Raw genomic sequence first — 15670 nt, 5'->3', positions numbered from 1 at the left:
GAAAAGCAAGAGAATTCCAGAAAGACATCTGCTTCATTTACTACACTAAAGGCTTTGTGTGGATTACAACAAACTGTGGAAAATAAGAAATGGGAATACCAGACCACCTTACCTTCCTCCTGAGAAACCTGTATGCAGGTCAAGAAGCAACAGTTAAAATCAGCCATGGAACAATGGACTGGTTCCAAATTGGGGGAGGAGTCACCTTGCTTATATAACATCTATGCAGAGTACATCATGTGAAATACCAGCCTGGATGAAGCAGAAGCTGGAATCAAGATTGCCGGGAGAAATGTCAATAACCTCAGATATGCAGATGAGACCAGCCTAATAGCAGAAAGTGAAGAGAAATTAAAGAGCCTCTTGATGAAGGTGAACTACTCCATGTTCAAGGTCAGGAGGGGAGGCCATGAGAAGATACCACTTGTCCAAGGTAAGGAGCAGCGGCTCCGCTTGCTGGAGCAGCTGTGAAGAGATACCCCACGTCCAAGGTAAGAGAAACCCAGGTAAGACGGTAGGTGTTGCAAGAGGGCATCAGAGGGCAGAAACATGAAAACCATAATCACAGAAAAGTAGCCAATCTGATCATAGGACCACAGTCGTGTCTAACTCAATGAAACTAAGCCATGCTGTGTGGGGCCACCCAAGATGGTCAAGTCATGGTAGAGAGGTCTGACAGAATGTGGTCCACTGGAGAAGGGAATGGCAAACCACTTCAGTATTCTTGCCTTGAGAACCCCATGAACAGTATGAAAAGGCAAAATGATAGGATACTGAAAGAGGAACTCCCCAGGTCGGTAGGTGCCCAGTATGCTACTGGAGATCAGTGGAGAAATAACTCCAGAAAGAATGAAGGGGTGGAGCCAAAGCAAAAACAATACCCAGTTGTGGATGTGACTGGTGATAGAAGAAAGGTCCAATGCTGTAAAGAGCAATATTGCATAGGAACCTGGAATGTTAGGTCCATGAATCAAGGCAAATTGGAAGTGGTCAAACAGGAGATGGCAAGAGTGAATGTCGACATTCTAGGAATCAGTGAACTAAAATGGACTGGAATGGGTGAATTTAACTCAGATGGCCATTATATCTACTACTGTGGGCAGGAATCCCTTAGAAGAAATGGAGTAGCCATTGTGGTCAATAAAAGAGTCTGAAATGCAGTACTTGGATGCAATCTCAAATAAGACAGAATGATCTCTGTTAATTTCCAAGGCAAACCATTCAATATCATGGTAATCCAAGCCTATGCCCCAACCAGTAATGCTGAAGAAGAATAAAGTTCTACGAAGACTTACAAGACCTTTTAGAACTAACACCCAAAACAGATTTCCTTTTCATTATAGGGGACTGGAATGCAAAAGAAGGAAGTCAAGAAACACCTGGAGTAACAGGCAAATTTGGCCTTGGAGTACGGAATGAAGCAGGGCAAAGGCTAATAGAGTTTTGCCAAGAGAACGCACTGGTCACAGCAAACACCCTCTTCCAACAACACAAGGGAAGACTCTACACATGGACATTACCAGATGGCCAACACCGAAATCAAATTGATTATATTCTTTGCAGCCAAAGATGGAGAAGCTCTATACAGTCAGCAAAAACAAGACTAGGAGCTGACTGTGGCTCAGATCATGAACTCCTTATTGCCAAATTCAGACTTAGATTGAAGAAAGTGGGGAAAACCACTAGACCATTCAGGTACGACCTAAATCAAATCCCTTATGACTATACAGTGGAAGTGAGAAATAGATTTAAGGGACTAGATCTGATAGACATAATGCCTGATGAGCTATGGACTGAGGTTCATGACATTGTACAGGAGACAGGGTTGAAGACCATCCCCATGGAAAAGAAATGCAGAAAGGCAAAATGGTTGTCTGAGGAGGCCTTACAGATAGCTGTGAAAAGAAGAGAAGTGAAAAAGCAAAGGAGAAAAGGAAAGAAATTCCCATTTGAACGCAGAGTTCCAAAGAATAGCAAGGAGAGATAAGAAAGCCTTCCTCAGCGATCAGTGCAAAGAAATAGAGGAAAACAGAATGGGAAAGACTAGAGACCTCTTCAAGAAAATTGGAGATACCGAGGGAACATTTCATGCAAAGATGGGTTCGATAAAGGACAGAAATGGTATGGACCTAACAGAAGCAGAAGATATTAAGAAGAGGTGGCAAGAATACACAGAAGAACTGTACAAAAAAGATCTTCATGACCCAGATAATGACAATGGTGTGATCACTCACCTAGAGCCAGACATCCTGGAATGTGAAGTCAAGTGGACCTTAGAAAGCATCACTATGAACAAAGCTAGTGGAAGTAGTGGAATTCCAGTTAAGCTATTTCAGATCCTAAAAGATGGTGCTGTGAAAGTACTGCACTCAATATGCCAGCAAATTTGGAAAACTCAGCAGTGGCCACAGGACTGGAAAAGGTCAGTTTTCATTCCAATCCCTAAGAAAGGCAATCCCAAAGAATGCTCAAACTACCACAATTGCACTTATCTCACATGCTAGTAAAGTAATATTCAAAATTCCCCAAGCCAGACTTCAGCAATACGTGAACCGTGAACTTCCAGATGTTCAAGCTGCTTTTAGAAAAAGCAGAGGAATGAGAGATCAAATTGCCAACATCCGCTGGATCCTCGAAAAAGCAAGAGAGTTCCAGAAAAACATCTATTTCTGCTTTATTGACTCTGCCAAAGCCTTCGACTGTGTGGATCACAATAAACTGTGGAAAATTCTTCAAGAGATGGGAATACCACACCACCTGACCTGCCTCTTGAGAAACCTGTATGCAGGTCAGGAAGCAACAGTTAGAACTGGACATGGAACAACAGACTGGTTCCAAATAGGCAAAGGAGCACATCAAGGCTGTATATTGTTACCCTGCTTATTTAACTTATATGCAGAGTACATCATGAGAAATGCTGGGCTGGAGGAAGCACAAGCTGGAATCAAGATTGCCAGGAGAAATATCAGTAACCTCAGATATGCAGATGACACCATCCTTATGGCAGAAAATGAAGGTGAACTAAAAAGCCCCTTGATGAAAGTGAAAGAGGAGAGTGAAAAAGTTGGCTTAAAGCTTAACATTCAGAAAACTAAGATCATGGCATCTGGTCCCACGCTTCATGGGAAATAGATGGGTAGACAGTGGAAACAGTGTCAGATTTTACTTTCTTGGGCTCCAAAATCACTGCAGATGGTGATTGCAGCCATGAAATTAAAAGACACTTACTCCTTGGAAGGAAAGTTATGACCAACCTAGATAGCATATTAAAAAGCAGAGACATTACTTTGCCAACAAAGGTCCATCTGGTCAAGGCTATGGTTTTTCCAGTGGTCATGTATGGATGTGAGAGTTGGACTATAAAGAAAGGTGAGTGCCGAAAAAATTGTTGCTTTTGAACTATGGTGTTGGAGAAGACTCTTGAGAGTCCCTTGGACTGGACTCTCCAGTCCAACCAGCCCGTCTAGGTCTCCAACCAGCAAGGAGATCCAAACAGCCCATCTTAAAGGTGATCAGTCCTGGGTGTTCATTGGAAGGACTGGTAGTGAAGCTGAAACTCCAGTACTTTGGCCACCTCATGCGAAGAGTTGACTCATTGGAAAAAGCCCTGATGCTGGGAGGGATTGGGGGCAGGAGGAGAAGGGGACGACAGAGGATGCGATGGTTGGATGGCATCACCAACTCAATGCACATGACTTTGACTAAACTCCAGGAGTTGGTGTGCTGCGATTCATGGGGTCATAAAGAGTTGGATACGACTGAGTGACTGAACTGAACTGAGCTGAACTGAACTGATGAAGGTGAAAGAGGAGAGCGAAAAGGCTGGCTTAAAATGAAACATTCAAAAAACCTAGATTATGGCATCCAGTTGCATCACTTCATGGCAAATAGATAGGGAGACAATGGAAACAGTGACAGACATTATTTTCTTGGGTTCCAAAATCACTGTTGCCTGTGACTGCAGCCATGAAATTAAAAAACGTTTGCTCCTTTGAAATAAAGTTATGACAAACGTAGACAGCATATTAAAAAGCAGAGACATTACTTTGCCTACAAAGGTCTATATGGTCAAAGCTATGCTTTTTCCAGTAGTCATGTATGGATGTGAGAGCTGGAAAATATAAAGGCTGAGAGCTGAAAAATTGATGCCTTTGAACTGTGGTGTTGGAGAAGACTCTTGAGAGTCCCTTGGACAGCAAGGAGATCAAACCAGTGAATCCTAAAGGAAATCAGTCCTGAATATTCATTGAAAGGACTGATGCTAGAGCTGAAGCTCCAATACTTTGGCCACCTGATGTGAATAACTGACTCACTGGAAAAGACCTGTATGCTGAGGAAAATTGAAGGCAAGAGGAGAAAAGGACGACAGAGAATGAGATGGTTTGTTGGCATAACCGACTGACTCAATGGACATGAGTTTGAGCAAACTCCGGTAAATAGTGAAGGACAGGTAAGCCTGGCGTGCTGCAGTTGATGGGGTTGGAAAGTGTCAGACACAACTGAACGAGTGAATGATAGCAGCAGTGTTAGAGAGGTCAGTAAATATCTGGGGCTTTCCATTGAATCCAGGTCCTGGCCCCAGGATGCAAGGCTAACCTAAAATAGATTCACTCTGTTGTTTTAGTTGCTAAGCTGTGTCTGACCCTTTGCAATCCCATGGACTCTAGCCTGCCAGGCTCCTCTGTCCATTAAATTTCCCAGGCAAGAATACTGGAGTGGGTTGCCATTTCCTTCTCCAAGGGATCTTCCTGACTCAGGGATCAAACCTGCATGTCCTGCATTGCAGGTGGATTCCTTACCACTGAGCCACCAGGGAAGCTCAGACCTACTCTAAGTCTTAAATCAAAATGATCTGCTAGTAACTCCCTACTAGCTAGTAACTCCTTACTAAAACAAAACTGAATAGTTTTCATGTGAAAATTAATGAATCCAGAGTCTCTATGATACATTATTCAGAATGTCCAGTATACAGTCATAAATCAGACATAAGAAATAGGAATGTATGACATATAAATGAAGCAAAAAAAATCAAGAGACAAATAGGCAAACAAGATATTGAAAATATTGAATAAGAATTTAAAATAACTATTCAAAATTGGGGAAAGAGTATGTCAAGGCTGTATATTTTCACCCTGCCTATCTAACTTATATGCAGAGTACATCATGCAAAATGCCAGGCCGGGAGAAACACAAGCTGGAATCTACATTGCCAGGAGAAATATCAGCAATCGCAGATATGCAGATAACATCCCTCTTATGGCAGAAAGCAAAGAGGGACTAAAGCGCCTCTTGATGAAGGTGAAAGAGGAGAATGAAAAAGCTGGTTTAAAACTCAACATTCTTTCGAAACATCCCACCCTCACCTTCTCCCACAGAGTTCAAAAGTCTGTTCTGTACTTCTGTGTCTCTTTTTCTGTTTTGTATATAGGGTTATCGTTACCATCTTTCTAAATTATATATATATGTGTTAGTCTGCTGTAATGTTCTTTATCTTTCTGGCTTACTTCACTCTGTATAACAGGGTCCAGTTTCATCCACCTCACTAGAACTGATTCAAATGCATTCTTTTTAATGGCTGAGTAATATTCCATTGTGTGTATGTACCACAGCTTTCTTACCCATTCGTCTGCTGATGGACATCTAGGTTGCTTCCATGTCCTGGCTATTACAACCAGGCTCCTTTCAAATCGCTGCTTCTGCCCTGGGTTCTGGAGCATGTGAGATTTTATGTGCACCGTTTATAAGTGGAGTCTCCATCTCCCACAACCCTCTGGTTGTCCTGAAGGTAGGCCCCACTGACCCTCAAAGCTTCCTCACTCCTTGGGGAGAACCTGTGTGGTTACACTTCTTCTCCCATTTGTGGGTCACCTACCGGGGGTATGTGTCTCGACTACACTGCATCTCTGCCCCTCCTCCGACTGTCTCCTTGTGGCTCCTTCTTTTTTGCTGTTGTTTTTCTTTGTTTAAGTTGATATATTTTAACTGTGAGTTAAATATATTTTATCCTTTAAACACAATGCCATGTAACGTTTAGCCCTGAGACAATGAAGTAAACATCTTTTGTTTGCTTTTTTGTTGTTGTTGTTTTTGGTTTTTTTAACTTTCTTGGAGTACAGTTGACTTACTGTTAGCTTGTGTTAGCTTCAGGTATACAGTGAAGTAATTCTCCATTCTTTCTCCGATTCTTTTCTCATATAGGTTATCTCTGTCAGGATAGGGGATTCTCCAGGCAAGAATACTGGAGCATATTGGCCAATACTGGTTGCCATACTCTTATAGAGCACTACATTTCCTGCTGTCCTAGCTGCCATCCCCCTTGAGTACCTGGTGCTGCCAGAACCCTTGCAACCCAGGTAACTGCACCACCTCCACACCTGGTCCTCATGGGGACAAACCCAAGTCCTCCAGGGCAACATCAGGAGCAAACCTCAGTGGAGAACCCACATGTAGAGGTGGAAATAAAACCACAGTTGAAACCCAGGGGCAGTGTGACTAAGGAAGAAGACCCAAAACCTTCCCACCAGGTGTACAAACTGCAGATTAAATCCACATGATCAACGAAGCAGACTCTGTGTCTATGGAATATATAAAAGGTCACTGAGAGCTCCCACAAAAGAAAACGCACTAGTTCTGACAGCTGTGGACATTGGAGGAGAGAACACACAGGAGTAGGACCAGATTAGAGTCTGAGCTGCCCCCACAGCAGGTCCGGAGGCCAGCACAGTGTTGAGAGACCAGCAGGTCCTGAGACCAGCACACCTCCTAGGGAGGCGAGGTGGACTGTGACTCCCAGCGAGGGAAAGGACTCTGACAGCAGTGACTCGAGAAAAACATTTATTATTCTTATGTTTTGACTTGTTCTGTAGATTTTTTGGATTTTTTTTCTCCTTTTTTCCCCTGCTGTTGTAGGGGCACTAAGAAATCCAATTAAGCTTTTAAGTTTTTTTTCTTTCCAAGTCACATTTTTTATTGCTGTTATAAACCTCTGCCTCTATGTTGGGCTTTTGCAGTTCTGTGGAGTTTTCCTTATTTTTACTTTTCAATTTTTTTAATTTTAAGTTTTAATACTTTAAACCTATTGTTATTTTTTCTACATGTATTCCTTTGTTTGTCTTTCCTACTGTTCTTTTCCCCTTACAGTTAACCTTTAATGTATATAAATCTTTTTCATCTACCTCTATTTAACTTTGCATATCTATCCTTTCTTTCTTTACTTTCTCTCCTTTCCTCTCAACATATTTGTTAGTTTTCTTTTCATTGCTTTATTCTCCAGTTGCTTTAGTTTTGTTTTCCAGTTTGTGCTTTAGATTTTGTTCTGGTAGATATAATTTTTGGTTTCCTTTGTTTGCCAGGTCAATCTATTTTACTTTATTTTTGTTGGACTGTTTTGATTTTGCTTATGGGTGTATATGTATGTGTGTATATTCAGTCACATTTTTATTGTTGTTATAAACCTCTGCCTCTACGTTGGGCTTTTGCAGTTCTGTAGAGTTTTCCTTTTTTTTTTTTTCTTTTTCTTTTTTCTTCCTTTTTGTTCTTTTCTCTTTTTAATAATTTTAATTAAAAATTTTTTTAAAACCTATTGTATTTTTTCTACATGTATTCCTTTGTTTGTCTTTCCTACTGTTCTTTCCCCCTTGCAGTTAATCTTTAATGTATATAAATCTTCCTCATCTACCTCTTTAACTTTGCATATCTATTCTTTCTTTCTTCTTTTTCCTCTCAACATATTTGCTAGTTTTGTTTTCATTGCTTTATTCCCCACTTGGCACCTTGCTTTAGTTTTGTTTTCCAATTTGTGCTTGTTAGTTTTGCCAGTTAGCTTCTTAACTGGTAAATAAAATTTTTGATTTTCTTTGTTCTTTGAGTCAATCTACTTTATTTTTGTTGGACTGTTTTGACTTTGCTTATGGGTGTATATGTGTATGTGTATATTCCATTATTTTAATTATTATTTGCCTGACTCTGTAACTGCTATTTGTCTGGGTTTCATCTTTGGTTTCTCATTTTTGGATATTTGCTTTAATCTCATTTAATGCCGTAACAAACTACTTGTGGAATTATGGAATTATCGTTACTGACCAGAGATCAAGCCCTGAGCATGGAAGCACTGACTCCAAGATCCTAGACTACCAGAGAATTAACCCTAGGGAGTATCAAATAGTGAGAACTCACACAAAGGAAACTACTTGAATATAAGGCCAGGCATCACCCAACCACCAGTAGCACCCTGTGCAGGAAGACTCATCTAAACAACAAACAAAACAAAAATACAAACCCAATCATCAGCAGACAGGATTACCACCTTGCTCAGCCTTGCCCATCAGAGGAAAACAAACAAACAAACAAAAACTCAACACTAATCTCACCCTATACTGAAGCTTACACAAACCAATGGACCAACTAAGGAGGGCAGAAACCAAAAGGAAGAAAGAATTCAACATTCTTCAAGGAAAGAATCTAACTTTCCTTGAAGCCTGGGAAGAGACCTCAAACACAGTAACTTAAAAAAATGACAAGGCAGAGAAATACTACACAAATGAAGGAACAAACTAGAAACATAGAAGTCCAAATAAATGAGGAGGAAATAGGCAGAATAATGATAGAATTCAGAATAATGATAGTAAAGATGATAAAAAACCTTGAAAACAAGATGGAGAAAGTGCAAGAATCAATTAACAAACACCTAGAAGAATTAAAGAATAAACATATAGAGACAAAAACACAATTACTGAAGTTAAAAATGCTCTAGAAAGAATCAATAGCAGAATATCTGAAGCAGAAGCACAAATCAGTGAGCTGGAAGATAAAATGGTGGAAATAACTTCTAAAGAGCAGAATAAAGTAAAAAGAATGAAAAGAACTGAAGACAATCTCAGAGACCTTTGGGACAATATCAAATGCACCAACATTCAAATTATAGGGGTCCCAGATGAAGAGAAAAAGAAAGGGTATGAGAAAATTTTTGAAGAGAATATAGTTGAAAATTTCCCCATCATGGAAAAGGAAATAGCAAATCAAGTCCTAGAAACACAAATAGTTCCATACAGGATAAACCCAAGAAGAAACATGTCAAGACACATACTAATCAAACTAACAAAGACTAAACACAAAGAAAGAATATTAAAAGCAGCAAGGGAGAAGCAACAAGTACCATACAAGGGAAACCCCATACACTTAACAGCTGATCTTTCAGCAGAAACTCTGCAGGCCAGAAGGGAATGGCAGGATATATTTAAAGTACTGAAAGGGAAAAATCTACAGCTAAGATTACTGTACCCAGCAAAGATCTCATTCAAAATTTATGGAGAAATAAAATACTTTTCATACAAATGAAAGTTAAGAGAATTCAGTACCACTAAACCAGCTTTACAACAAATGTTAAAAGGACTTATATAGTCAAGAAACACAAGAGAAGAAAAAGATCTACAAAATTAACCCCAAACAATTAAGAAAACGGCATAGGAACATACATATCAATAATTACTTTAAATGTAAATGGATTAAATGCTCGCTCCAACCAAAAGACACAGGCTGGCTGAATGCATGCTAAAAGAAGACCCACATATATGCTGTCTACAAGAAACCCACCTCAGACCTAAAGACACCTATAGACTGAAAGTGAGAGGATGGAAAAATATATTCCATGCAAATTGGAAGCAAAATAAAGCTGGAGTACCAATCCTCATATCAGACAAAATTGACCTTAAAATAAAGAATATTAACAAGAGATAGGGAAGGACACTACATAATGATCAAGGGATCAATCCAAGAGGAAGACATAACAATTGTAAATATCTATGCACCCAACATAGGAGCACCTCAATACATAAGACAAACACTAACAGACATAAAAGGAGAAATTGATAGTAACATAATGATAGTAGGAGACTTTAACACCTCACTCACACAAATGGATAAATCATCAAAACAGAAAATTAATAAGGAACTACAAGTCTTAAATAATACATTAGATGAGAAGGATCTCATTGATATCTTCAGGACATTCCATCCAAATGCAGAAGAATACATCTTCTCAAGTGCATATGGAACATTTTCCAGGATAGACCACATCTTGGGTCACAAATCAAACCTAGTAAATGTAAGAAAATTGAAATCATATCAAGCATCTTTTCTGACTACAATGCTATGAGACTAGATATCAATTACAAGAAAAAACTGTAAGAAATACAAACACGTGATGATTAAACAACACATTTCTAAATAACCAACGGGTTACTGAAGAAATCAAAAGGGAAATAAAAAAATTTCTAGAAACAAATGGCAATGAAAACACAACTCAAAACCTATGGCATGCAGCAAAAGCAGTTCTAAGAGGGAAGTTTACGGCACTACAATCCTACCTCAAGAAACAAGAAAAACATCGAATAGGCAACCTAACTTTACACCTAAAACAACTGTAAAAACAAGAACAAGAAAAATCCCAAAATTAGTAGAAGGGAAGAAATCATAAATATCCCAGCAGAAATAACTGAAAAAGAAATGAAAGAAACAATACTGAAGATTAATAAAACTAAAAGCTGGTTCTTTGAGAAGATAAACAAAATTGACAAACCTTTGGCCAGACTCATCAAGAAAAAAAGAGAGAAGAATCAGATCAACAATATTAGAAATGGAAAAGGAGAGGTTACAACAGACAATGCAGAAATACAAAGGATTATGAGACTATTATGAACAACTATATGGAAATATAATAGAAAACCTGGAAGAAATGGAGAGATTCTTAGAAAAGTTCAATCTTCCAAGACTGACCCAGGAAGATATAGAAATTATGAACAACCCAATTACAAACACTGAAATTGAAGCTGTGATTAAAAATCTCCCCAAAAACAAAAGCCCAGGACCAGATGGCTTCACAGAAGAATTTTATCTAACATTTAGAGAAGAGCTAATACCTATCCTTCTAAAACTCTTTCAAAAAATTGCAGAGGAAGGAACACTTCCAAGCTCATTCTACAAGGCCACCGTCACCGTGATACCAAAACCAGACAAAGACAACACACAAAAAGAAAACTGCAGGCCAATATCACTGATGAACATAGATGCAAAAATCCTGAACAAAAATTTAGCAAACAATTCAGCAACACATCGAAAAGCTCATATTCCATTATCAAGTTGGGTTTATTCCAGGGATGCAAGGATTCTTCAGTATATGGAAATCAATCAATGTGATACAGCATATTAACAAATCAAAAGATAAAATCATATTATAATCTCAGTAGATGCAGAAAAAGCCTTTGACAAAATTCAGCACCCATTTATGATTAAAACTCTTCAAAAAATGGGCATAGAAGGAACCTACCTAAACACAGTAAAGGCCATATATGATAAGCCTACAGCAAACATTATCCTCAGTGCTGAAAAACTGAAATCATTCCTCCTAAGATAAGGAACAAGACAAGGGTGTCCACTTTCACCACTATTATTAAACATAGTTCTGGAAGTGCTCGCTTCGGCAGCACATATACTAAACATAGTTCTGGAAGTCCTAGCTACAGCAATCAGGGAATAAAAAGAAATAAAAGGAATCCAGATTGGAAAAGAAGTAAAGCTCTCACTGTTTGCAGATGACATGATACTGTACATGGAAAACCCTAAAGATAGTATCAGAAAATTACTAGAGCTAATCAGTGAATTTAGCAAAGTTGCAGGATACAAAATCAATACATAGAAATCACTTGCATTTCTATACACTAACAATCAATATATAGAAATCACATGCATTTCTATATACTAACAATGAAAAATCAGAAAGAGAAATTAAGGAATCAATCCCATTCACCACTGCAACAAAAAGAATTAAATATCTAGGAATAAACTTATCTAAGGAGACAAAAGAACTGCACACAGAAAATTATAACACACTAATGAAAGAAATCAAAGACAACATAAACAGATGGAGAGATATTACGTGTTCCTGGCTAGGAAGAATCAATATTGTGAAAATGACTATACTACCAAATGCAATCTACAGATTCAATGTGATCCCTATCAAATTACCAATGGCATTTTTCACAGAACTAGAACAAAAATTTCACAATTCATATGGAAACACAAAAGACCCCGACTAAACCCACTGGAAAAATAATAATAATAATAAAAAAAAAAAATTAAAAAAAAAAAAAAAAAAGACCCCGACTAGCCAAAGCATTCTTGAGAAAGAAGAATGGAGCTGGAGGAATCAACCTTCCTGACTTCAGGTTATACTACAAAGCTACAGTCATAATGATAGTATGGTAATGGCACAAACACAGAAATATAGGCCAACGGAACAAGATAGAAAGCCCAGAAATAAACCCATGCACCTATGGGTACCTTATTTTTGACAAAGGAGGCAAGAATATATAACGGGGCAAAGACAGCCTCTCCAATAAATGGTGCTGGGAAAACTGGATGGCTACATGTAAACAAATGAAATTAGAACACTTCCTAACACATACACAAAGAGAAACTCAAAATGGATTAAAGACCTAAATATAAGACCAGAAACTATAAAACTCTTAGAGGAAAACATAGGCAGAACATTCGATGACATAAATCAAAGCAAGATTCTCTATGACCCACCTCCTAGAGTAATGGAAATAAAAACAAAAGTAAACAAGTCAGACCTGATTAAACTTAAAAGCTTTTACACAGCAAAGAAACTATAAGCAAGGTAAAAAAACTACCCTCAGTATGGGAGAAAATAATAGCAAATGAAACATTTGACAAAGGATTAATTTCCAAAATATACAAGCAGCTCATACAACTCATTACCAGAAAAACAAACAACCCAATCAAAAAGTGGGAAAAAGACCTAAACAGACATTTCTCCAAAGAAGACTAACAAACACATGAAAAGATGTTCAACATTGCTCATTATTAGAGAAATGCAAATCAAAACTACAATGAGATATCACCTCACATCTGTCAGAATGGCCATCAAAATGTCTACAAACAATAAATGTGGAGAGATAGTGGAGAAAAGGGAACACTCTTGCACTCTTGGTGGGAATATAAATTGATACAGCCACTATGGAAGATGGTATGGAGATTCTGTAAAAAACTAGAAATATGACCTGGCAATGCCACTCCTAGGCACATACCATGAGGAAACCAAAATTGAAAGAGACACATGTATCCCGTTTTTCCCTGAAAGACTATTTACAATAGCTAGAACATGGAATGGAAAATCCCATGGATGGAGGAGCCTGGTAGGCTGCAGGCCATGGGGTCGCGAAGAGTTGGACATGACTGAGCGACTTCACTTTCACTTTTCACTTTCATGCATTGGAGAAGGAAATGGCAACCCACTCCAGTGTTCTTGCCTGGAGAATCCCAGGGACGGCGGAGCCTGGTGAGCTGCCGTCTATGGGGTCGCACAGAGTTGGACACGACTGAAGTGACTTAGCTGCAGCAGAACATGGAAGCAACCTAGATGTCCATTGACAGATGAATGGATAAAGAAGTTGTGGCACATATACACAATGGAATATTACTCAGCCATAAAAAGGAACACATTTGAGTGAGTTCTAATGAGGTGGATGAATCTAGAACCTATTATACAGAGTGAAGTAAGTCAGAAAGAAAGATAAATATCATCTAACGCTTATATACAGAATCTAGAAAAATGGTACTGAAGAATTTATTTACAGGGCAACCAAGAATGGAGAAACAGACATAGAGAATAGATTTATGGACATGGGGAGAGGAAAGGAGAGGGTGAGACATATGGAAAGAGGAACATGGAAACTCACATTACCGTATGTAAAATAGACAGCCAACGGGAATGTGCTGTGTGGCTCAGGGAACTCACACAGGGGCTCTGTATCAACCTAGAGGGGTGGGGTGGGAGGGAGACGGGAGGGAGGTTCAGAAGGGCGGGGATATATGTACACCTATGGCTGATTCACATTGAGGTTTGACAGAAAACAGCAAAATTCTGTAAAGCAATTGTCCTTCAATAAAAAATAAATACATTAAAGAAAAAATGTAGTCAGGAAAAGAAACAAGACATACCATACATGGAAACATCAGTAAGAATGATAGCTGACTTTTTCCCAGGAAAAAAGAACATAACAGTGGGTCATTTCAAAAAAAAATTTATCATTTATTTATTTATCTGCATCCAGTCTTAGTTGTGGCATGTGGGATCTTAGTTCCCTGACCAGGGATGGAACCAGGGCCCCCTATATTGGGAGTGCGAAGTCTAAGCCTCTTTACTACCAGGTAAGTCCTGGGACAACATTTTTGAAGCATTGAAGGAAAACTTCTCTTAACATTATGTGGGGTGAATATTTTTCAGAAACAAAAATGAAATAAAATTATTTCAGAATAACTAAATGTTGGGAGAATACACTGCTTGTAGAACTGGACTACAAGACCTGGACTAACATGGTGAAAATTCTTCAATCTAAAAGGAGAATGATGCCAGATAGAAATTCTACAGGAAGGAATGAAGAGCACAGGAAATAGTAAATATGTGGGTAAATAAATTATTTTTTTCAAGAGATGATTGATTGCTTAAAGCAAAAATGTTACCTATATTTTGGTATATAACACACAGAAGTAAATGACAATTGCATAAAGGATGGGCGTTATAATGTTCTTACTTTATTATTGTCAACTACAAGTTGGCCTTTGCCAAGAGCATTGCCAGTGACTGCCAATGACAATGGCATTTGTCATCTGCCTCTGTGGAGACTCTGTGCTGCTGCAGCTGTTCACCTTCAATACCCCCGAGGGAGTTTAGGGTAGAGTGAGGCTCTCTGTGCTCCAGGGAATCTGGTGGGACAGGTCTTTAGATAGTTTGGATATTTTCAGGAACAGATTCTATGATTCCAATCCTTGTATCTCCTCATACCTAGAAAAGCACTAAATCCATTCATGATGGCATCAGCTCCTTGTGACTAGCAGAAAACCTCTTGTAATGCAAGCGCTCGATTGCATTGAACTTCCGCTTCAACGAAATCCTATGTATTAACCTTCCCAGACTGCCTCTTTGGAGCAGTCTTTCAGAGCTATTTGAGGTGCTGCCTCCTGGGGCGCAGTCTTCATTTTGTCTCAGATAGAGCTGTGCATCTTTTTTAGTCGACATTATGAATTGGTATATGATATCAGGGCATGAGTTTGAGTAAACTCCGGGAGTTTGTGATGGACAGGGAGGCCTGGCGTGCTGCGATTCATGGGGTCGCAAAGAGTCGGATATGACTGAGCGACTGAACTGAACTGAACTGATCAATAGTAATGCAAGATAAACTGATAAGCCAAAAAAGCATATTATTTTCCCTAAAGCAACCATATGAGAAAATAGCTATAGCAAAAGTCAAAACATGCAAACAAAAAAGAGGAGATAGGAATATTTTAATTTTCACTTTAAAAAAAGCAAACATGTTAAATTCAATCAATCCAAAATAGGCAGGAAAGGAGGAACAAAGGAAAAAGTAGAGGAGATAAACAGTAAATGAATGGCTAAATAGTAGGCTCAAAGCTGAAAAAATCAATATTGCACTTATAGTTAATGGTCTTAAACACTCTAGATAGAAGGCTGAGATTTTATTTTTAAAAACAATTTATAGAGATGAACATTAAATAGAAATGGGTGAAGAACTATCTCACACAAACACTAATAATAAGAAAACTAGTGTGGCTATATTCATATCAGACAGAA

This window comes from Dama dama, chromosome 33 (assembly GCF_033118175.1).
Source record: "Dama dama isolate Ldn47 chromosome 33, ASM3311817v1, whole genome shotgun sequence".
Taxonomy (NCBI): domain Eukaryota; kingdom Metazoa; phylum Chordata; class Mammalia; order Artiodactyla; family Cervidae; genus Dama; species Dama dama.
This window is presented reverse-complemented; position numbering follows the sequence as displayed.